Source organism: Aquarana catesbeiana, linkage group LG09 (assembly GCF_042186555.1).
Source record: "Aquarana catesbeiana isolate 2022-GZ linkage group LG09, ASM4218655v1, whole genome shotgun sequence".
NCBI classification, from domain to species: domain Eukaryota; kingdom Metazoa; phylum Chordata; class Amphibia; order Anura; family Ranidae; genus Aquarana; species Aquarana catesbeiana.
Window position 1 is genome coordinate 54,843,547 of NC_133332.1, and position 25,791 is coordinate 54,869,337.

Here is a 25,791-nt window from a genome sequence, read left to right on the forward strand (position 1 = left end):
AGAGGGGGGGAAGAGAGAGAGGGGGGAGAGAGAGAGAGACAGAGAGAGAGGGGGGAGAGAGAGGGGGAGAGAGAGGGGGGAAGAGAGCGAAAGGGGGGAGAGAGGGGGGAGAGAGCGAGAGGGGGGAGAGAGAGAGGAGAGAGAGGAGAGAGAGAGAGAGAGAGAGAGAGGAGAGAGGGGGAGAGAGAGGGGAGAGAGGGGGAGAGAGAGGGGAGAGGGGGAGAGAGAGGGGAGAGAGAGAGAGAGAGGAGAGAGAGAGGGGAGAGAGAGAGGGGAGAGAGAGAGGAGAGAGAGAGGGGAGAGAGAGGGGAGAGAGAGAGGGGAGAGAGAGAGGGGAGAGAGAGGGGAGAGAGAGAGTGGAGAGAGAGAGAGAGACAGAGAGAGAGAGAGAGGGGGGAGAGCGAGAGAGAGAGAGCGAGATAGAGAGGGGGAGAGAGAGGGGGGAGAGAGAGGGGGGAGAGTGGGGGGGGGGGAGAGAGAGAGAGGGAGGAGCGAGTGGCAGGGTGCCCTGAGCATCAGTCATCTCACATATATAAAGGAGAGGAGAGAGAAACATGCATGACACACAGTAATACGTTAGCTTAAATGTTCATTTGTGTACAGGGAGATGACCACTTTGATCAGAAAGAAGTTCCCAAAAGAGGGGAGACAGGCAAACAGTTGCATTTCAATGGTTGAAGGAAGACATCCCTAGAAGCCTTGTAGATGTGCTTGTTCATTGCTCATTACTGTGGAGTCTCCAAATTACGGCCCTCCAGTTGTTCAGGAACTACAATTCCCATCATGCCTAGTCATGTCTGTGAATGTCAAGTTTTACAATGCTTTATGGGACATGTAGTCCCGCAACAGCTGGAGGGCCGTAGTTTGGAGATCCCTGAATGATTACTGTGGACATGCACATCTAAAGGGACGCCATCTTCAACAACTAGCCCTGTGTTTAGTCAAGTGCCTCGGACTGCAGAGAATGGTTAGGAAAGAGATTAGTATAGGTTTTAAAGTGGAATTAGAAAGGGCTGGCATTAATAAATGATTTAATAGAAGAACTGGTGTGACAACTTGCTTAGGAAGCCTTTGTTAGGTTGTGATGGTTTTAAATGTTCTGTTTACTTGCACCTTGTAGCCATGGTCCTACACAATATTGGAGTGGTTAGAGAGTTAACATGCGGTCAGCGTTCCATGCCTGGCGTACTGTTACCCCGGGTAGTTTGGTGTGTGATGCTTGGGTCAAAGTTTGTTTTAACTAGTTTTAATAAGGCCGTGGCTGACTTCCACCCACAATAGGGAGCTGCGAGCATCTCCGAGCCAATAGCTATTAAAGGTTAATGTGTATTCTGGATTAATTACCCACTGAGAACCCGTGTTCCTCCCCGCGGTCTTCTCTTTGTGGGGATATTTGCAAGGCACAACTAAACTTAGCTTAAGAAATCATGAAAATGAAGAGCCTCATTATTATTTAACCCTTTTCTAGCTGACAATAAGGCGAGATGAGGGGGTAGGAGAATGAAGTAGAAGGCGAGGGAAGAGGCAAGGGAGGGAGAAGATTGGTACAATTCTCCGCACTGTGTGGGGAAGAGGTTATAACCTCGTTCAGTCTGGAGTCACATGCCATTGACAGGAGAGAGATTTCCCAGGATACCAGAGACTTTTAGAAACTTCAGTCTGCTCTATAAACATTTCCAGGACTGCATTATATAATCGGCACAGAATTTGGCCCTGTGAGGAGAAGATCAGGTTCAGGATTCTATAGCTGCCATCTTCATGTCAATCACGGTCGGTGGAGCAGGCCCGGCGTCTCAGCTCTTCTGTGCCTGTGGCCCCAACTAATGTCTATAGCCTGAAAAACTTACCTAATTCATGATTTTTACAGACATTGCCATAGTAACCGTATACTAATATTAGCTAGTTTTATAGAAGGGCTTTACAAAACTCTGGCTTGGCCACATCTTGATATGCCGTCCAGACCAGTTCTGGTCACCAATCCTCAGGAAGGGTGTGTGCTGGAACTGTAAAGAATCCAGAGAAGGGCAACAAAGCTAATAAGGGGGCTGGAGGATCTCAGTTACAAGGAATGACTTCAAACATTAAACTTATTCTCCCTGGAGAAGTGGTACTTAAAAAGGAGATATGATAGCAATATACAAATACACTATATTTTCAAAAGTATTTGGACGACTTTACAAACACACATGAAGTGACCTGAGCAAGGTCCATAAAGGCATGGATGAGTGAGTTTGGGGTGGAGGATCTTGACTGGCCTGCTTAGAGTCCTGACCTCAACCTGATAGAACACCTTTGGGGTGAATTAGAGTGGAGACTGCAAGTCAGGCCTTCTTGTCCACATCAGTGCCTGACCTCACAAATGCACTTCTGGAAGAATGGTCAAACATTCCCATAGACACACTCCTAAACCTTGTGGACGGCCTTTCCAGAAGAGTTGAAGCTGCTATAGCTGCAAAGGGTGGGCCAACTCAATATTGAACCTACGAACTAAGACTGGGATGCCATTAAAGCCGAGCTCCACCCATAAGGGGAAGCCCCGCTTATCTGCCTCCTCCCCCCATCTAGTACCACATTTGGCACCTTTATGGGGGGAGCGGGTACCTGGTTTGGCACTTCCGGGAGATCGGGAAAAAATCGGCTGGGGTGCTGACATGGATTCCGCTGGATTCCTGGTCAGGTAAGTGTCCTAATATTAAAAGTCAGCAGCTACAGCATTTGTAACTGCTGACGTTTAATTTTTTTCTGAAGGAGCTTGGACCCTCTTTAAAGTTCATGTGTGTGTAAAGGCAGACGTCCCAATACTTTTGATAATATAATGTATCCAACAGGTGATTCTAACATAAGGAGTAAATTATTCTCTCTCAGAAGAAGACATGTGGCCACTAAATTAAGTTGGATGGGAAGCAGTTTAATCTTAAACTGCATAAAGGGTTCTTTAATGTTGGATGTTGTGGAACTCCCTTCCACAGTTGGTGGTGATATGGAGGCTTTGAAGACTCTTTGAAGCACCACTAAAGCGACATGGGGTATAATTTTTGAAGTGAAGCTGAAACAAAGCAAAAGCAAGGTGTAAACAGGATTGTAAGCTAACCGTTTTATTTAGTGACAGGAGCTTTGACTGGTGTTCAGAGAGATTTAACAAAGCCTGCCTGAAGCAAGTGTAAACTAGCTGTCAATGTGTGTTGAAGCCGCAGCAAGCGTAAATGAGCCCTTAAGTTACATGGGGTATAGTTTTTGAAGCAAAGCCAAAGCAAAGCAAAAGCAAGGTGTAAACAGGACTGGAAGCAAACCATTTTATTTAGTGACAGCGTTCAGAGAGCTTTAACAAAGCTCGTCCGAAGCCTTGTTTTGAAGCAAGTGTAAACTAGCCGTTAATGTGTGTTGAAGCCGAAGCAAGTTTAAAAGAGTCCTTGTGTCTGTCTAAGTGAGGGGGATATGGATACATAATGGATGTGTATACATACCTATCTGGATGGTACCGGCTTCTTTGTTCATGATTAATATTTAATCTTTCTGTATATACCTGTTCTATCTCAACCTACCCCCCGATATGTGGGGTGGGTATTAGCATTATTGGTCTTACCTAAAAGGCACATTAGGTGTAACTTAGTTGTGTGTATGGCAATACTCTTAGTGAGTTGATTATGGACCTGAATCCCGGGTCATTTTAAAGTGGAGTTCCAGCCACTTTTACAACTCTTCAGCATCCCTCACTAAACTGTGCACTGTAAACGAACTGGATATTTTTTTATTTTTTTTTCTCAGCACCTACTGTATATCTCCTGTATTAATTTTTCACTTCCTCCTCCCTGGCCGTGGCCCATCGCATCATTTCCTGTTTGCAATGCCTTCTGGGAAGGGGCGGCAACTTCCTCTGACACTGCCGTTGCTATGGAAACCTGACCTGAAACCTATTACACTGCTTGTGCTGCACTGAGCATGTGCGAGATCTTCAAGGATGAGATCCAGGAAGAAATACAGTCTGGCTTCAGATGCCCACACTTGAGATGGCCACGGCCTGCTGTAAGTTTATAAAATAACAAACTACTGCTATAAACTAACAAAACAGACCTTAGTTTACAGACTAACTTTACTAGAATACATTAAGCTTGTGTATTATAGGGGTATTTTTATTTAAAAAGTATAATTTCGGCCGGAACACCACTTAAGATTAGAAGGGGTGGGATTTAGCCCTGATTTAACCTGGAGACAGCTCACTGTCTTGTATGTCCTGATGAAGTAGGGATGGCCCCCTCCTCCCTGTATTGCCACACAATCTGTTTTATTGGAGTTTTTTTGATCTTCTGTGATCTTTTTTTCTTTTACTTGGACCTGCCTGGATTGCCCGAGACCGACTAGCACATAGTGAGAGCAGCTATTAGCGCCATCATCATCGCTACCCTACTATATGGCTATATAGCTTGAGACTACAGCGGGAACTGGCACCGGAGGAGATCTACCCTCATGAGAGCTGTTGAGACACACCACAGCAGAGTTAGTGGCTAATCGGATGGGCCGAGAGTACCATAGACGTCACAGGTCCTAGGTGTTTCTGCTAATGGTCACATCAGCTGCGTGTTGACACAGGGGGTAGGTTACCCACCACTTGGGACCAACCTAGTCCTGCAAGCCGGACCTTAAACACCTTAGAGCAGGGGTCTCAAACCGGTGGCCCTCCAGCTGTTGCAAAACTACAAGTCCCATGAGGCATTGCAAGGCTGACCGTTACAAGCATGACTCCCACAGGCAGAGGCATGATGAGACTTATAGTTTCGCAACAGCTGGAGGGCCACCAGTTTGAGACCCCTGCCTTAGAGAGTCTATACCATATACCACTCAGCTGGATTGGATGGTTTGTTCCTGCTAGTTATATTACAGCTCTATCCCGGTCTCTATAACCTTGACTTTTACTGTTTTTAATACCACCAGGGGATTTCCATATCTCATGCGGATATAGCTATAGACTCTCACATGGCTTTCTAGCAGCCCATGGGCACATCCTATTATCCCAGGATATGAACAGGAATATTTTTCTGGGAGCTGAAATAACACTGCAGAGCTCAGTGGGGTACACTCTGAGAGCTGAATGGAGAGAAGGGACACACCCCGCTTCACACAGCACACAGGAAAAGAACTGAGGATGTCAATCATAGGCTGTGTGCTGGAGCTCCCTCTCCTGTCACCTTTTTTTCTTTTGTTTTGTTGTCAGAAAAACTTGTCAGAAGTGACTCATTCTGATAGTAGAGGAACAAAGCAGCAGACAGAAATGACACTTAGTGCTCTTAATTGAGACAAGTACACACTATAGAGGCATATGCTTTGTTCATATTTCATGTCTGAGGTTTACAACCATTTTAATATAAAGACCTCCTTTTGCTATACGGAGAGTATCAGGCTTCATAACCCATCTGTCTGTGTCATCCTTCAATGGGAGGGGTAAACTAAGTCCCACAACTAACTTCTGTCTTTGTCCTCTGCAGTGGCTAATGGATTGGCAGCACATTGAAGAATACCTGAAAAGTACTTGACTTCAGGCAAACATGCATGACAAAAGCAAGACCTACAAGAAGGTCCCTTTTATCAAAGTGCACAGGTGATGAATCTTTATCCATCACCTTTGTGCTTTGATAAAATGGACCTTCGGCTCCTTGAAATGTTGGTCTGCATGTTTGCCCTGAAGTCAAGTACTCTTCAAATATTTTTTGGAGAACTGACTAGATATTAAGGCCGTATCTGGGCGAAACGCGTTATAAACCATTTGATGTAAGCTTGTTTGTATTGAAATAATTTTGAGGCTCATTGCTGTGAGATTTTATACAATGCACAGCTCAGTGCTGGATTAACCTTGCAGGTTTCTGGAGGTTTCTCATGCAAGTGCTCCAGTGGGATAACATTCAACTACGTAGTGTCCACGTCGGCCACTAGATGGAGATGACATCACTACTGTACATTACATGTATGTAGGTTACACCAAATTCTGTTTTTCAAAGTGATTTCTCAACTAAGTAAACCATGGAGACATGGATGGATGGGTGCGTTTGCTTCGAAAATTAAAAATGAATTAAATATAGTGTTTTTGGTGCTCAGATAGAGTGAAGATCCACTTTAACGGATCTCCTTTCCTCCCACAGACACAGCGTGGGAGGAAAGGACTGCCGATAATTGGCAAGTCTGTTTACATGTGATAATCTGTGATTGGCCCTTTAACCCTGATCTGTGATCAGCTATCTCCGAAGGACACAGAGCGCGTCCAATGCACGCTGCAGGTGCCACGCTGTAGCTGTCTTTTGGCTATAGCGCGGTCGGGAAGTGGTCTGGGGCTGCATGAGTGCTGCCGGCACTGGGGAACTACAGTTTATTGAGGGAACCATGAATGCCAACATGTACTGTGACATACTGAAGCAGAGCATGATCTCCTCCCTTCGGAGACTGGGCCGCAGGGCAGTATTCCAACATAATAACGACCCCAAACACATCTCCAAGATGACCACTGCCTTGCTAAAGAAGCTGAGGGTAAAGATGATGGACTGGCCAAGCATATCTCCAGACCTAAACCCAATTAAGCATCTATGGGGCATCCTCAAACGGAAAGTGGAGGAGCACAAGGTCTTTAACATCCACCAGCTCCGTGATGTCCTCATGGAGGAGTGGAAGAGGACTCCAGTGGCAACCTGTGAAGCTCTGGTGAACTCCATGCCCAAGAGGGTTAAGGCAGTGCTGGAAAATAATGGTGGCCACACAAAATATTGACACTTTGGCCCCAATTTGGACATTTTCACTTAGGGGTGTACTCACTTTTGTTGCCAGCGGTTTAGACATTAATGGATGTGTGTTGAGTTATTTTGAGGGGACAGCAAATTTACACTGTTATACAAGCTGTACACTCACTACTTTACATTGTAGACAAGTGTCATTTCTTCAGTGTTGTTATGTGAAAAGATATAATAAAATATTTACAAAAATGTGAGGGGTGTACTCATTTTGGTGAGATACTGTATGTGTTATGCGGGCAGCAGCAGGTTAATAAACCTGAATTGTGTATGATGACACAGAGGGACTGCCCACAGATCGGAGCTTTGGGGAGAAGAGGGCAGCGCCAGCTGAAGCAGGGGAGAGGGTAAGTAATCATTCCTGTTCCTCTACCCCCTAAACATGACGAGCACAGGGAAGAGGGGAGATTTAAAGGCATCCTAGTGGTCGGTGTGACTTCAAAGACAGAATGGTTTACAGTACACAGATTCCACTATGGAGCCACTATAGAAGAGAACCATCTATAACATCAGAATACTTATCAGACTACGGATCCTGTCCTGTGTGTGGTCTCTGTTTAAAGGGGGTTTCACAGTAAAGGACTCCTGCTGCTCATGAAAAAAGGGGGAGCTGGGAACATAGAGGCGGACAAGTCAGATGGAGCTTTTTTTTCTTTTTAATGGTTTTGTCTAACGAACGACTAATTAGCAGTGGATTGGCAAGAAAGAAAGGCCGGTCTGTGGCTATTTGCTTTGTAGGATGGAATTCTATAGGCCATATTGTAGAGACAGTGATAGAGGACTCATGATTCTGGCACAGACCTCTGAACACATCAACCCTGTGTAGTCCCTATAACAAGACATGTCCCCAATTGTACCACACTGGCACCATATACAAAGAGAACACGCCGCAGACAAGCACCAATCACTACAAAGATGAGCTGCACAGTGCTGACATTCACATGGTGTGAAAAGATTCATGCAGATATACTTAATGGAGAACTCCAGCCTGGACAAGCACTGACTATTAATACATGAATCGTTTTATAAAATTAGCAATGTATTTTTTCTGTAATGGAGTGCTGCAGGAGAGCCTTAAAGCTGAACTCCACCTTCTCTTCAGTTTTGCACATTTGGACAGGCACCTGTCCTTGACTCAAATTGCTTACTCTGAATTCACTACACACTGTGTGCATATACAGCCCATCTTCTTTCCTGGTTGGAAACAAGATGGGTTCCAATTATTAGCAGTGGTTCCCTGAGACCAGAAAGTTATTTTAAGGGTATCTCCATGTTAAAAAAGGTTAAGAAAGGCTGCTCTAGCTCTTTTGTCCCCAGCCTTGGTGTCCCTGGCCCACCCCTTTTGTTCATCGGATTTCAGTTCTTACCATCATGGGGGTTTGGTATCGCATGTGGGCTTTATCTAGGGTGGTCTGCATGCAAAAATGTTCTGCCTAGGAACAGCAGGTCCTCCACAGTGACACCCACAAATCAGGGCTTTTTAAAGCGGAGTTCCACACAAAAATGGAACTTCCGCTTTTCGGAACCCCCCCCCCCCCCCCGGTGTCACATTTGGCACCTTTCAGGGGGGAGGGGGGTGCAGATACCTGTCTAAGACAGGTATTTGCACCCACTTCCGGCATAGACTCCCATGGGAGTCTATGCCTCTTCCTGTCCCTCCGCGCTGTCTCCTGGGAAACACACAGGTCCCAGGAGATAGCAGGGACCAGTCACGATGCACAGCGCGACTCGCACATGCACAGTAGGGAACCGGGAAGTGAAGCCGCAACGATTCACTTCCTGATTCCCTCACCTAGGATGGCGGTGGCAGCTGCCGAGAACCGAGCGGGTTCTCGGCGTCGCCTGCCGACATCGCTGGACCCTGTGACAGGTAAGTGGCCATTTATTAAAAGTCAGCAGCTGCAGTATTTGTAGCTGCTGGCTTTTAATATTTTTTCTTTTTGGTGCTTTAACCTGGAACAGGGCTTGCATCAGAACTGAGGGCTCTTGAGAGAAGTACTGAGGTAGGGTGCTGGGATGTTTTCAGGAAGCTATGCAGGCAGAACCCCCCCATCTGGTTTACAGTGGGGAAAATTATTATTTGATCCCCTGCAGATTTTGTAAGTTTGCCCACTTACAAAGAAATGAAAGGTCTATCGTTTTTATCATAGGTGTATTTTAAATGATAGAGACAGAATATCCATCAATAATCCAGAAAAACACATGACTCAAATTTTATAAAATTGATTTGCAGTTCAGTGAGTAAAATAAGCACTTGATCCTCTACCAACCAACAATAATTCTGGCTCCCACAGACTGGCTACAGTATATGCTCATGTGGTACAGAGATTAGTCCTGTCAATTTAAGAAGGTGCTCCTATATAGATACCCTGACCTGATACTGTAAATAGGCAAGAATTGACTGTCTAAAACTGACTGTATTGTAATACTGAATTGTTTAATAAAAACTTCTCTGTTAAAAAAAGAAGGTGCTCCTAACGACAACTCTTTATGTGCATAAAAGACACCTGTCCACAGAATCTCTTTCTTCCATTTAAACCTCACCATCATGGGCACGACCAAAGAGCTGTCAAAGGACATCAGGGGCAAGATTGTAGACCAGCACTAGGCTGAAATGGGCTACAAGATCATCAGCAAGAAGCTTGGTAAGGAGACAACTGTTGGAGCAATTATTCGCAAATGGAAGAAACACAAAATAACTATCAATCGCCCTCGGTCTGGAGCTTCATGCGAGATTTTGCGAGATGGGGTAAGGATGATGAGGAAAGTGAGGGATCAGCCCAGAACTACATGGGGGGAGCTTGTCAATGATCTCAAGGCAGTTGGGACCACAGTCACCAAACAAACCATTGGTAACACAATACGCCGCCATTGAAATCCTGCAGCGCCTGCAAGGTCCCCCTCCTTAAGAAAGCACATGTACAGGCCCATCTGAAGTTTGCTAATGAACATCTAAATGATTCAGAGAAGGATTGGGAGAAAGAGCTGTGGTCAGATGAGACCAAAATTGAGCTCTTTGGCATTAACTCGACTCGCCGTGTTTGGAGGAAGAAAAATGCTGACTATGACCCTTAGAACACCATCCCTACAGTCAAGCATGATGGTGGAAACATTATGCTTTGGGGTTGTTTCTCTGCTAAAGGTACAGACTGACTTTGCCGCATTGAGGGGCCAATGGATGGGCCATGTATTGTAAGATCTTGGATGAGAACCTTCTTCCCTCAGCCAGAACACTGAAGATGGGTCGTGGATGGGTCTTTCAGCATGTCAATGACCCAAAACTTACCGCCAAGGCAACAAAAGAGTGGCTTAAGACAGGGCTGGACTGGGACAAAAATTTGGCCCTGGATTTCATCATGACCAGGCCAACTTTAATTTTGAGTGTCCCCAACAGCGTCCCCCTTACATCAGAGAGTCCCAATCAACAGTCCCCTTCACATCAGAGTCCCCTTTAGCAGCTCCCTTCACATCAGAGTTCCCACCAGCAGCCCCCTTCACATCAGAGTCCCCATCAGAAGTCCCTTCACATCAGAGATTCCCCATCAGAAGTCCCCTTCACATCAGAGAGTCCCCATCAGAAGCCCCTTCACATCAGAGAGTCCCCATCAGAAGCCCCCTTCACATCAGTGTGTCCTCCCTCTCCTCCCCCTCCCACATGTACTCACAGTTTTGAAGGCAGCTTCTCATTCCTCTCTCCAGTCATGTGATAGCAAGTGAAAAGGGGAGAGAGGAAGGAAAGTCTGCCGGCTGTCTATCTCCCCCTGCAGGCTGGAGGGAGCATAACGCCTAATGCTCTCTCCAGCAAGTGACGGAAGCAGCTTCTCCTGACAGGAGTGAAATCGCGATCACTCACTGTCAGTGAGGAGCGACTCCAGGACTGAACCTGACTGGCCCACTGAGCCATTCGGCCCAAGGGGAAACTCCCGGTAGTCCCGATGGCCAGTCCATGCCTGGCTTAAGATAAGGAGCACATTAAGGTCATGGAGTGGCCTAGCCACTCCAGACCTTAATCCTATAGAAAATTTATGGAGGGAGCTGAAGCTTTGAGTAACTAAGCGACAGCCAAGAACCGTTTTTACAGAAGATCTGTAAAGAAGAGTGGACCAAAATCCCTCCGGAGATGTGTGCAAACCTGGTAACCAACTATAAGAAACGTCTTACCTCTGTGCTTGCCAACAAGGTTTTCTCCACCAAGTACCAAGTCATGTTTTGCTTGGGGATCAAATCGGTATCTGAGTGCCCTATCACAGTGCCAACTCACCAGATATTTGTGTCCAATATTCACACTAAAAGCGGTCTGACTTGTTCAGAATATACAAAACCCTCCCAGCTCAGATTTCAAAAAGTCTGCAATACTTACACATAGCTCGGTGTTCATTGTTCTTACAGCAGTTTTATTTAGGAAAGAGTGCAGACTGCACTGTCTGATTTATAGATCTGTAGCCGCTACAGGGCTGACTTTTCCTTGGAAGAAGTAACATCATTAAATAAATGATATCTTTAACTATTTGGATATCCTTAACTAATTAAGGACCTTAGACATAGTATATAAGCCCTAAAAGACTTCAAAGCTTTTAGGTTTATCTCCTAAATCCTGCTACTCTCTCCCTAAGTGTAAGTGAGTAAATGCAATGTAACCATGTAATGTTACATTGTTTTTACTATTTTATTGATTCGTATTTATATGTAGATCAAAGGGTTGACCTTAGATCTGTAATATATATCAGTTAAAGAAATCTTACAGGTAAAACATAAATGAATAAAACATTTTTTAAATAATTGTATTCCTTTTTAATTCTTTATTAGTTGTTAATTAACCCTTATCAACCTTAATTAATTCCATCCATTCTTTCTTCCATTAGCTATTATTTTTCAGCTAAATGTTTCTTTGTATTTCTCTCAGCACAGGTTTCCTTTAATCTTCTTTTCACAATAATGTATGATACTGCTTATAATACATTAAAACGCATAATAGTTTCTTATTACAGAGTATGTAAACCTTAATGGGGCGTACACACGGTCGGACTTTTCGACCGGACTGGTCTGACGGACGCCGATGGACCAAATCCGGCGAACAATCCGATCGTGTGTGGGCTTCACCGGACCTTCAGCGATCTTTTCCAGTCGCAAATCTGACGGACTTTAGATCTGGAACATGCTTCAAATCTTTACATCGTAACTCCGCCGGACCCCGAAATCCGCTCGTCTGTATGCTAGTCCGACGGACAAAAAAGAACGCTAGGGCAGCTATTGGCTACTGGCTATCAACTTCCTTATTTTAGGTTTACGTCATCACGTACAAATCCGTCGGACTTTGGTGTGATCGTGTGTAGGCAAGTCCGTTCGTTAGAAAGTCTGTTGAAAGTCCGCCAAAAGTCCATCGAAAGTCTGTCGAAAGTCTGTCGGACTTTTGTAGCTGAAAAGTCCGACCGTGTGTACACGGAATTAGGCTACTTTCACACTGAGGCGCTTTACAAGCGTTTTAGCGCTAAAAATAGCGCCTCTCCTGTCACTCCAGTGCAGTGCTTTCACACTGGAGTGGTGCGATTGCGGGACGTTACAAAAAGTCCTGCAAGCAGCATCTTTGAAATCAATGGGCAGCTCCGCCAAAGCGCCTGCAACGCGCTTTGTGGGTTCTATTACCCCTTCATCGGCCGCTAGTGGGGGATAAAAGTGCCCCGCTAGCGGCCGAAAAGCGCAGCTAAAATGACACTATTTTTAACGGCGCTTTACCGCCCACGCCCCCCGCCCCAGTGTCAAAGTGCCCTAAAGTGATTGTAAAGGAAAAAGGTTTATAAAAAAATAAAAACAACAAACATGTTATACTTACCTGCTTTGTGCAATAATTTTGAATAGAGCAGCCCCGATCCTCCTCTTCTGGAGTCCCCCCGCCAGCGCTCTGGGCCCCTCCCCCTTACTGAGTGCCCCCATAGCAAGCCGCTTGCTGTGGAGGCACTCGTGCGTGCTAGCTCCCGACCTGGCTCTCCGCATCAATAAGACACAGAGCCGGGTCCATCACAGCGCCGCCCACCCCACCCCCCCACTCCCGCATCACTGGCTGTGATTGACCGCAGTGGGAGCCAGTGGCTCCTGCATCCCAGCCAATCAGGAGGGAGAGACCCTGGAGAGCCTCGGGTCTCGTGCACATCGCTGGATTGAGATCGGCATAGGTAATTATTGGGGCGGGGGGGGGAGCTGCACACTGAAGGTTTTTTAGCTTCATGCATAGAATACATGAAGGTAAACAAAACTTCAGCCTTTACAGCCATTTTAAAGCATACATCCCCCATTTCAAAAATAAGATAACAGTGAAAAGCCCATTACAATATAACATTAAAAAAACAGCTTTAGATACAATATTCATCTTCCATCCACAGACTTCCCCAGCAGTGCTTTTGTCCTCAGCCTGATAGATAGCATCATACAACCCACTTCCTCTGAGCCCAGGTCACCCTGGCCCTACCCCAGCTTGTGACAGCACAGTGGAAGAAAAAAACAGCACATTAATGGGCCCATCTCTCTGTTACTTTGCTCTCTCCCATCAGCATGCTCCTTGTCAGCACATGAACTGATTGGCTCCTTGTGCTGCTTCTTCCTCCCATACTTCAACCCTGCTGTACAGGGACTGCAAGAGGCTGGCAACAGGTCAAAGTCAGATACGTACACTGGTCCTCCTTTAACAGTGATATTCTCTTATTTGCTCTCTTTTTGTCTGGTAAATATACTAATGAAATCATTTTGTTGTATCTGTTTGACAAGTGTAAAAAAAATACCTGTTGATCCGGCCAGAAATCCGGTGAACCAATAAATTCCTGTGCACTCTGCCTCTGCTGACTATAACCAGCTGTATTGTTCTGAGGACTACAGAACCCAATCCATCAATGCATGGACAAGAGGACATGGGGAGGTTCCTGTAGTCCTGTCCTGATACAGACTGTTGAGTGAGTGTTGCCATACTAGGGCAGAATGTGGGCTACCGGCAGAGTCCCCAAATAAAGAAAACAAAGCCTGAAAGAATTAATACAGACATCCCATCCAAGTATTGGTAATCTGCAGTCTATTACTGTTTTATTTTTGGATTTGGATGTGCTGTATTTTATAGGAAATAATATAATGCTCTCTCTGGAGATTACCCTTTTGATTATTATTTGCAGTTTCTGTTTCACCATCATTGTGCGTCGTTTATGGTAGGACAAAAGAAAAAAAAAAAAAGAGAAATGCGCACTATTGCTTCTGGGCTGTACTACAGGTACAAAGAACCAATAACATACACATATGTGGTATCGCAGCGATCTTCCGGAGCAGGAGAATTTATTGTGGGTTGTTCTTTGGTGGTAGGTTATGGTAGGAACAAGAATTTTTTTTTTCTTTTTTTACTATTTTGGGACAGTTTTCCTCTGATAAAAAAAAAAAATCAGGAGACATCTATAACCATTTGTCAAAGTTGCAAAATTGTGCTTAGGCATTAACATTTGTTTTACCCTTGGGCGTGAAGGGGTTAAACTGTTCCTGTCTACTTTGGAGTAAGGGGTGTTCCCGCCTTTCTTGGAGTGTTTCCATTTTTCCTGTAAATGTATATAGAAACAAAAATCCTGGAATTATCTGTATTGTCGGCTTACATTGGTCCAGCTTGACACGATGTAATTATCCATATCTCATATCTGGAGGACCACTGGGGATGTTGAGATATAAGGAGGGCCGCTGGAGATATAAGCTGGCAACTCGGTGGACTCAAACGTTGAAAATCTTTATTGGCCACCCAGTAAAGCAATACTAATGCGATTTGGCCGCTGTGGCCTTACTCATAGCATGAGCATTTGATGCTATGAGTAAGGCCACAGTGGCCGAAACGTGCTAGCAAGGTTTTACTAGATATACTTATACAGCCTATAAAGATTTTAAACGTTTGAGTCTACCAAGCTGCCGACTTATCTCCATCAACGTTAAAAGTATTGAGGGACTGCACATCCCAGCCTTAGATAACATCACCAGCAGCGGAGCTTGGGTATTGTATTTAGTGCCACTGGGGATGCTGGAAATCATTGTAGTAGCCTGTGCTAATAAAAGCGATAGCCACAATCTTCTTGGTCCTACTCAAATAACTTCCCCTCTGCACACTAACCACAAAGGATCGCTCGCTCGGCACTGCCACCATTAAGAGCACTCCACTCTGTATTTTTTTTCTATGAATAAAAGGAGTTTTCCATTGAGCAGGGTGAAGAAGAGGGGTGGATGATGTCATGATCTACCCTCATCTAATCAGAGGAAGCCTTGTTTACACAAAAAATAAAAATAAAAGGCGCTCTCTAAATGTCGGAAGTGCCAAGTGGGTGACTTTCCTGTGCAGGACCCAGAAAATGGTGGCCATCACTGTATGTAGGATGGGCTACTACAGTAGTTTTCAGCATCCCCACTGGCCCCTTGGAAATAAAAGATGGGTAAATCTATTGTGCCAAGCTGGACCAATGTATATTAACAATACAGATAATTCCTGGAGTTCCGCTTTAATTAAAAAATACAAGAAGAGTAAGACTCCTTTATATATCGGCAGTTTAGGTGTGTGAACCGAGAACCTCAAATGCAGAGATCCCACTATCAGAGTTGTTGAGAGATATGAAACAACCATTACATTCCTAAAAATAAGATTTGGACCCTTTTTATTAATTGAAGGCGTCATGGAACGCCACACTTACTGTGCGGGTGGGAGCGGCAGGGTTGTCCGATGTGGGCATCCAACAGGCAATCGTCTGTGCCCTATTCCTCCTCCAATCGCACAGGCAAAGGACAGCGCAATGGTTGGACAGTGAGGATAACAGAAAAGATGACCTACAAGAAAAATAGAAGCATTACTATACGGTATAATACAAGATGGAAAACCATGCATTTACAGTGGGTAGCTTCTTCATACTCCGACCCCAGTCTTCCTCCACACCCACATTGATTGAAAAAGCAGGACTCACATCCAGGGTACCCAACTGTCCTGTATTGTCAGGGAGTCCCTACAGAAAGAACCCACTAAGGGCCCATTCCCATTCAAGCATTCTGATGTAGTGTGTTAATGCACATGTGTTAAAGCGGAGTGGCTAAGTGGTTAGCACTCCACTGGCAGCACTAGGGATGCTGGTTCGAATCCCAACCACAGCAATACCTACTTGGTGTTTGCATGTTCTTCCTGTGCCTGCATGGGTTTCCTCCCACCCTCCAAAGACATGCTGGTAGGTTAATTGGCTCCCGTCTAAATTGGCCCTAGTATATACATGTAGGAATGTGAGTTGGGGACCTTAGATTGTAAGTTCCTTGAGGGCAGGGACTGATGTGAATGTACAATATATATGTAAAGCCCTGTGTAAATAAGGCAAAGATGTTATTTAATTCATTTTTAATATACCAAGCAAACTCCCCCATCCATCCATGTCCCCATTTTTTATTATGCTGAGAAATCACTTTGAAAAACACCCCCCCCCCCAGCATTTCTAGATGTGCCCATCTTAAAGAGGAACTGCAGTCTGCTCACATCATTTGTAATAAAAACATCTTTGCCATTCTGAAGCTTCTTCCCTCCAACCACTTTGCATATTATTTTATATATACTGCGATTCTGTACTTGCCAAGTATGCTACAGAAATCTCCCTCCACTGAGTCTGGCTGCAATTATTTTAACTGGGAGCAGCTAAAGCTGCTGTCTGTTCACTTCCTGGATTTACACAGAGGAGGGCACACCTCCAGCTTTACAGCTCTCGTTGGCCCTCTTATGACTCATCCCCCTTCCTTCCTTCCTGGCAAACTCTCACAAGAGTGAGGGAGAGAGAGCTGTGCATGATGTCATAAGCCTAGGCTTTTTACCAGAAAGGAACAGGAAGTGGGCTGTATAAGGTATTTAATGGAAGAAAAAAAAATGTTTTACTATCCAAAGTTAAAACAACAAGGGCAGAAGATTTAATAGATGGAAAGATGAAAAAAATGACTGAAGTTCCACTTTAAGTAAGGGTAAATGATTCATGTAGCATTTACTTCCTGTAATCAATCTACCCCTGCAGAGCATCCTGAAGACTCCTGTGATGTATGACATCATTTGCCTAGGCTAGAAACCAGGAAGTAACTGAAGAAATGCGAAGAAAAAAAAAATCAACACAAGTAAAAATGATATGCTTTCTTATCAATTTAAATGCTAGCAGCATAAGCATTATAAAAATAATTAATATTGATTGAGTGAAGTTCCACTTTAGCATTCATGTACACTAGGCAGCAGGAAAAATGCCAGAGCTGCTGTCACATAAAAGCAGCATAACAAACGCTCCTAAGGAGCACATTGTACGGCGTTTAGGTGCTCTTGCATTTAGAAGCGTTTTTCCTCAAAACACTAGAAAAATGTACACTTTTGATGCGCCTAAACACAGATTTCCCAAATCTCCCGCGATATCCCGGCTGTCAGTCCCAAGAAGAACGGCTGCGGCCACAGTCAAAGAGGAATACAAGCCTGGAGCGCCACCTCCCTGAAATGAGTTTTTGCAGGTTGGAATGTCTGTAAACACCACGGTAGCAACAGGCTGAAATTAAAAACGCAAAATGCCTGTATAAGCAGCATTTTTGTATATGCATGAGGCATTATAAATGCACTGCCAACACATCAAAGACTGAAAAAATGCATGCAATTGTAAGCTCTAACGAGCAGAGCCCACTGATTCCTCCTATATTGAATTGTATTGTAATTGTACGGTCTGCGCAAACTGTTGGCGCTATATAAATCTTGTATAATAATAATAATAAGACTTTTTTTAAAAATGCAGTGCACCAAAATGCATGTTATATGTGTTGTGGTGCACTGCGCCACTTTGAATTCTACTGTACAATGTGTTAGGGCACCATTCATAATGAATAGTACTGCACAGTAGATGCACCGCCATGCATTGGGGTGAAGTCCAAATAGAAGTTGCACTCCTAAAGTACTTGACCTTTGAATGATGGATGCTCAAAGTGAGTGCCACGCCAGAACCAAAGACAAAAGATGCAAAGTCACTAGCACGCCAAATGAATGCGTTTAACATGTTTATTGTGAAGACAGCATGACATAAGACATAACAAATCAGTGTTTTGGGTCCTTGCAGGGTCTCTTTTTCAAGACAACATAGTGATGTCACCATGCTTGCTTAGGAAAGGGACCCTGCAAGGCCTCCAAACACTGGTTTCTTATGCCTTATACAATGCTGTCTTCACAATAAACATGTAAAATGCATTCATTTGGAGTGCTGGTGAATTTGCATCTTTGCACTGTGGTGAGGCGTGTTAATGTGTATGCTTTTTAGCGCGCATGGCTACAACACATAAGTGTGAATGAGCCCTAAATCTATGCAAACAGCATTCCGGTGGCAAACCCAGGACCACAACGCTGCAATACAAGACTGGTCTGCTAGCCACTTAGTCAATGGTCCTAATTTTTCCAATAAGTGATATTCTCTTTGAGTAACCTGGGTAAAAAAGGAGAAGTACAGCCAACACTTGTTTGGCTGTACTTCTCCTATGGATCACAAGAGTGCAGTTCGTTCTGCACTCCTGTGACCTATTTCCAGCAAACAGCGGGCTGAAGTCTGCTGTCTGCCGACAGCAAAGACCCGGCCCAGGCTTGGGCAAGACTGCGACCGTGGAGTTGGGTTCAGCCAACATGCCTGGGTCGCCACCCGGCTGAGTCTCTCAGTGAGCTGCTGAGAGCCTGAGCCAGCTGCTCCTGTCCCCTCCACAGCCCAGCGCTCCAGTGAGCAAGGAGGGGCAGAGCAGAGAGCGGTGACTGACAGTCTCCAGCTCTCTGCTCAAGGAGCTGTAAGAAACCGAGCGATCTGCGGTATTCGATCACTCGGTTCTCAGTGTTAGAGGCGGTGGGGAACAGATGTAGCATCGGAACGATACTGCATCCAACTAGGCAAGTTTGATTATAAAATAAAAAACAAGTCCATACTTCTCTTTTAAGGCCCCAAGCACACAGGGCATTAGCCAACCTCTCCTAAATGCTGAAATCCCTGTACAGAAATCCCAAGGAGTCTTATTAGCCCTACCTAGGTTACCTTGGTGTACTACAGAAAACCTCCCCCAATGTTAAAGGAGAAGGTGTTCTGTAATCTAAATCAGGAGTGAACAACCTAGGTTGTCAATGCTGATCTTTAAATGATATGGTAGAGTGATCATCACCATAGGACAGCATGCATTGCAATATTTTTATCCCAGTCCCCGGGACACAGTCACACCTGCCCAAGGCCCACACATATGCCCTGCCTTCTGGGTGGTCCAGCCCAGATCACGCCCATTTCTAATGTGGCGCTGTCCAGATCATGGCCACTTTCTGGGTGGTCCCACCTTTAACTATGTGGTTACCGCCACTGGTGTCCGCAATACCCTCACTAATACTCCCTGCATGCACAGTAACTCAAATGAGAGTGGTGCTGATCTTGGGACGCGGTCTGGGACACAGCATCAACAGGCCAGCAGCCCCTAAGGACTGCAAGATATTTTATTGCTCTTGGGTTTAGATACGCTGTAAACTCCAAATTTTTGGCACGGATGCATGGCTACTACAAAACTACTACTGTGCACTTTGTTGTCAGATTGAGTAAAAGAAAATCCCCAAAAATGTACTTGAGCAAAATATCATACAAATATTACAGACCCATCATTCAAGTTCCATAACTCAACAATGACATTTTTTCACACTATAGTGGATGTTGTATTGTATACAATATTGGTATTCTTCTACTGAAGCACACCGAAGACCAAATCAGAACACTCCCATACCAGTCCAGTACCAAAATCACAGTGACATGCATAGATAAGCTGTATTTCCACAGGCGGTAGGCATGCATTTCAGACGCAGAATCCACACGGACCCATATTATGCTAAAGCTCATTCCCTGGACCATTGCTGAGGCTGCTTGGCCTCCTGCTTGCAGTATTGTTGGGATTAGCCATGGTTCTAAACTGTTCTTTTCTAAATGGGGGAATTAAAACCTCCCAAGTCTGGCAGGGGGTGTAATGCAATAGACAGGCAATGCAATCGTTTTATCCACCATGAACAGCACCTGGAGCGCTGGCAACCATCATCTACCCCAGCATTCTCCAAGGAAGCAGTACCATCTCCATATGCACTTTTCTCTGGCCCTCATTACCAAACACAGTGCCATCTCAGAAACCTCATCATTAATTTTTGGAGACAATCTAATCTACAATTAAGGAACGGTAAAACAACACATGACAAGTTCTATAGCAGAATTATATGGCCCTGATTTGAGCCGTTTAAGGCAACACAATTTTTGAGGTAATAGGGCCATAAATATGGCAGACATGATCCAACTCATGGGTAGGTGAAGCTTGGTGCAGCGGCAGCAAACACGAAGATTCCAGTTGTGGAAAACAGAGCTGTATTGAAAGTGAAGTTCAGTAATGTACAACAAGCTATGAGTAGTAGCTGCAGGTCTCAGGTGTGCCGACAGCATGTCTCGAGGGGCGGAATGCTGCCTGGCCGGTCTGTACCCAAGTGGGGAGGCTTCTGGAATGGATGACGTCAGGTCTGAAACTGGGGGGAGGGGGTTGTGGACCATGTGCCAAAGGTGTCACATTGAGAAGGTTGCCATCGCTGACAGGAGTAGTGACATCGACATCACTACTTCTGTCAACCTAGGGATGGGAGCGAGGAGGAGAGAGCCTGGAGACAGTGCAGGCTGTGTACTCTCTCCCCCTTCCTGCCAGTGCAGTACTCCTGCTGCCTGTACTGTTCTCCATTAAGTGGCAATCCGGAACTTCATCTCCCAGCCTCCACCCGGGATCCGCACTTATTGCAGCCATGAGGAAGCTGCTGAAAGTAAGTGTGAGAGACGGAAACAAAATGCTGCCTCAGTGTGCACTGCGCAGCCTTCCCAGGAAAGTTTGTGTAAGCATAAAGAAAGAGCGAGCCAGGTAAGGCAGCACATTGATGCAAGTAGTGGAACTCTTATGTAAGGGGGCACTGATGTAAGGAAGGACTCTGGGGTAAAGGGGGGGGGGGGAATTGATGGAAGGAGAGCTTTGAAGGAAGGGGGACTCTGATGTGAGGGGGCACACTGATGTAAGGAAGAACTTTGATGTAAAGGGGGAATTGATGTAAGGGGAGGCACTGATATAAGGGGGGACTCTGCAAGGAATACACTATTGTAAAGGGGGACACTGATGTAAGAGGGTATTAAGGTGGGGCTCTGAAGTGGAGGGGGGCTCCAATGTAAAGGGGGCAACTGATAGAAGGGGGTGCACTGATGTAAGGGAGAAAGAGGGAATTGATGTAAGAGGGGACGTTGATATAAAAGGGGGGGGCACTTATGTAAGGGGGGGCACTGATGTAAAGGTAAATACTAATGTAAGGTGGGGCATTGACATAAGGGGGGACACTGATGTAAGGCAGGACTCTGATGTTAGGGAGGATTCTAAAGTAACAAGGGACACTGATGCAAAGGGGCACTAACATCCAGGGGGATACTGATGTATGTTAGGGGGGGATTCTAAAGTAATGTCGGACTCTGAAGCAAGGGGAACACTGATGTAAGAGGAGGGGTATTGATGTAAGGGGGACACTGAGGCATAACAGTATTAAAAAAATACAATTGTAAAAAAATGAATAAACCAAATACTAAAAACCTACGGACACCGTCCACTGCCCTTGTGACAATGTTCTCTTTAATGGGAGGGGGAACGCCAAACTGAGTTTTTGCCCTGGGTGAAAGAATGGCTAGATAAGCTGTAGCATGTCCCTACACTTTCTCTGTTCATCCGGAACCTTTCCCTAATGCTAAGCACTGTCCCTACTCTATCCACAACCGAAATGCATGCAAAACCCAAGATGGCCAGCAATGTCACATGGGATGCCAGCATCCATTCGAATTCTGCCTCTCTGTGACTATGGAGAAATGAGGTTCCTCTCGACTCCCTCCTCCACCTGCACTGCCGTTGCCCTATGAAAATTGGGAAGACCAAGTATTCAATAAACAGTAATGCTCAACCTGGCCACACATTTCATAAACAGAAACGTGGAAGAAGAGTAGAGGAGGAATGCTACCAGACAGTGACTGACGCAGATTGAATATTGACAGAGGCCATGAACAGGGATGTTGGAGGTCCATGGCATTATAATCATATTCTATGAGAAATACTGTGACGATAGAATACAGGAATTGAACAATGTTTATCACTGCAGCCAAAAAGGTGTTACCCTTCATTCTATAAATTGTGGCAGGAAAATTGGGACTGAAGTTAGGATGATGTAGGAAACAGGTCTACTTCATTCCTGTGTATAACCCAAGCCCCTCATAAAATACTAAACTCATCTATCTTGTATAGCGTGGAGAACACACACTGATCACTGATCCTAGGCCTCTGCTGTCATCATGTCGGTACGATCCAGGCTTCCCACATATCCTGGAAACACTGTCTCCGTGGTGATGGTTGCCAGGCTACAGGATTCTGATGGGATTAAGAATGGTGTAGATGATGCTGCAGAGGTGAATACTCTTAAGATAGGTCTGGCCGGGGTTCCATAGGTATGTAGTACAGGGGAGAGATCGGGTGATGTCTTTGAAGACAGTAATAAGGCAGAAGGATACAGACAGGACTGGAAGATGGAATTGCCTTCAGTCACGTTCAGTTTCAATCATGTAGCAGGATTTATCAGGACTACGGAGAATGGTCCTGCTTAGGAAAGAGGATTTACCTGAAGTTTAGACTAATGCCGCGTACACACGAGCGGACTTTACGGCAGACTTTGCCCGGCGGACTTTTCAACGTTCTTTACGACGGACTTTCTGAATGAACGGACTTGCCTACACACAATCCACCAAAGTCTGTTGAATTTGTACGTGATGACGTACGACCGGACTAAAACAAGGAAGTTCATAGCCAGTATCCAATAGCTGCCCTAGTGTGGCTTTTTGTCCGTCGAACTAGCATACAGACGGCGAACTTTTCGACCGGACTCGATTTCAACGGATTAATTTAAAACATGTTTCAAATCTAAGTCCGTCCAACTTTTGAGAAAACAAAGTCCGCTGGAGCCCACACACGATCGAATTGTCCGACCAAATCCTGTCCGCCGGGCAAAGTCTGCCGTAAAGTCCGCTCGTGTGTACGCGGAATAAGACTGTAAAATACTGTTATGCTCCCAGGTCCAGCAGACACTGTTCAGAAGATCAAGGCTCTGCATTCACATAATGTATAAAAAATAGACCTTCAACGGATAGGGCAAATGTACTGTATATATAATAATAAACCTAAATGTGGCCATGAAAACCATCTGGCATCCAGTCATATTCTCTGCCAAAAGAGGCTTGATGGAGTGACATTCAGGCCACAATGTAATTCTCTCCTTCGGCAAAGGTCACTTGACCAATGTTCCAGCATCTGGTTACAGGAGGGTGGTTGGACTGCTAGGTGTAGGATAGCACAAGACCAATGTCAGTAGAGATTAGTTCAAACAAATAAGGAATAGAGTACATTTTCCTCATCACAGGTTAGTTTGTGGTTAAGGTAGGAACCCAGACCTAGGCCCAGGCTACAACCTCTTTAATGATCATAGTCAACTTCTGGATGTGCGCCTAGTAGAAATTCCATCTAACTTGAACATTTTTTGGAATATTTAAGATCATCATAAACATGCAATGGTAAAAAAGCACCTCCCCTTCTTCAGGGCTAACAAATGAAGAACATTTCAAATAAAATCTATAATGAACTATAGCTGTAGTATTAGTAGTAATAGCTAAAATACAATAATATTTAAAATCCGATTGAACAAAATAAATCATGGTAAAAAACTATGGTAAATCATTAGTATCTATATATGCATAGTATCACATAACACTTGACTCATATTGTGCGCATTTGGCATCTAGCATTTAATTGTATTGACAAAATTAATTACTTTTTTTGGTCAATACAAAATCGAAATGCTAGATGCAAAATGCGCACACTAGCAGGGGGATTTACTAAAACTGGAGAACGCAGAATTTGGTGCAGCTGTACATGGTAACCAATCAGTTTCAAACTTTAGCTTGTTCAACTTTGAGGCTGTGTTCACACTTATGCGAATTGGATGTGGCTTTTTTTCCCGCATCCAATTCGCATGACTGGAGATTGTGACCAACTCTCTATGGAGATGGTTCACACATCACCGGGGCGGCTGCGGAGCGAATTGCACAGCGGTCCTGTGCATCCTTGGCTCTGTTTCAGGTCCAAATTCTGGCAAAAATTTGGGCCCCATTCGTCCCTGAAACGGAGAACAAGGATGCACTGGACCCCTGCTGGCAGCCACATCCCTCTTAGGTGTGAACAAAGCCTGACAACGAGGGTATGTTCACACTGAAGGAGGGTTTGAAATCGTGTGAGTTCAGCTGAATTCGCACAATTTCAAACCTGCATTCCAGTGCGAGTTTGCGGGCGATTTGGAAGACATCTGTGCCGGTTCATGCACAGATGTCTACTGAAATCGCCCCCCAAAAGTAGTGCAGAAACTACTTTTGGAAATCAGTGCAGCGATTTGGCATGTGATTTGACATGTTTAATTGCATGTCAAATCACGCCGATGTGAACAGGGGCTAAAACCTAGAAGCTGATTGGTTACTGTGCACAGGCGACTACAATAGGTGTGCTCTAGTTTTAGTAAATCTCCCCCTATGGGTCATGCTGTAAGTTGTACTAATTTATAAAAAAAGAAAAAAAATTATGTATTGTTGGGTATTTATTTACTTGGTGCAACCTCATATTGTATATTTTACCAAAAAATTGGGTAATATACCACCATTTTATCCTCCAAGGGAGTGTGGGGGTTTTAACTAATCTTCAAGCCTAAAAAAGATTTTTTTGTACAAAAGTCTGCTCTGACAGTAGAAAGGTTGAAGCAGAGTTCCAGTCCCCCAATTCATTTTTTTTCTAAATACTCCACTGTAATGCCGCGTACACACGGTCGGACTTTCCGGCATACTTGGTCCGGCGGACCAGAGTGTGCCGGACAATCCGCCCGTGTGTGGGCGGCGGCGGACTTTTCCGGCGGACTTCTTCCCAAAAGCCCGCCGGACCTAGATTTGAAACAAGTTTTAAATCTTTCCGTAGGACTCAGTTTCGGGCGGAAAGTCCGCTCGTGTGTGTGCTGGTCCGACGGAAAGCCCGCTCGTGTGTAGGCTGGTCCGACGGACCAGATACGACGCGAGGGCAGGGTATTGCATCTCGCGCTCTCTGCAATAGGAAAAACAAATTTTCCTATTGCGGTGAGCGCGGTGCATGCCAGGCCCTTAGGTCTGGTATGGATTATAAAGGGAACCCCCTACGCCGAAAAAACGGCGTGGGGTCCCCCCTAAAATCCATACCAGACCCCGATCCGAGCACGCAGAGTGGCCGGTCAGGAAAGGGGGTGGGGACGAGCGAGCGCCCCCCCCCTCCTGAACCGTACCAGGCCGCATGCCCTCAACATGGGGGGTGGGTGCTTTGGGTGTTTTTTCGGCGTAGGGGGTTCCCTTTATAATCCATACCAGACCTAAGGGCCTGGTATGCCCCGCGACGGGGCTCGCAAGGTGTCAATCTCGCCGATAAAAGCGGCAAGATTGACATCCTTTTCTAGTCCCGTCGCACCTGAGTCACGTTCAAAATGAACGGACTTGTCCGTGTGTGGGCAAGTCCGTTCATTCTGAAAGTCCGCCGGAACTCCGGCGAAAGTCCGTCGGAAAGACGGGCGGACTTAGCCCGCCGGAAAGTCCGGGTGTGTGTGGGCAAGTCCGTCCGTTTTAAAGTCCGGCGCACCTGGCGGACAAAGTCCGTCGGAAAGTGTGCCGGACCAAGTAGGATAGAAAGTCCGACCGTGTGTACGCGGCATAATTGTCTCCACTTCAACTGCAACATCTAGAGAATGTCATTAATGTGGTCCGTTCATAGGTGTGCACCCCAAAGCTCAAACACATCTGTGTCTGTGCATGTCTGACCATGACCATGTCAGTAGAGCAGTGGACAGTGTCATTAGGGCAGAGATTGG

General features: G+C 45.3%; 1 protein-coding gene across 1 annotated transcript in view; it reads right to left on the reverse strand.

Moving 5' to 3' along the window:
* NUMBL (NUMB like endocytic adaptor protein) overlaps positions 1-25,791 on the reverse strand; it is a 135,256-nt gene that overhangs the window by 45,870 nt on the left and 63,595 nt on the right. The window contains exon 2 of the mRNA XM_073598526.1: positions 15,464-15,596. The gene's annotated coding sequence lies outside the window, so the exon portion shown is untranslated. The remainder of the gene's footprint in view (positions 1-15,463; positions 15,597-25,791) is intronic.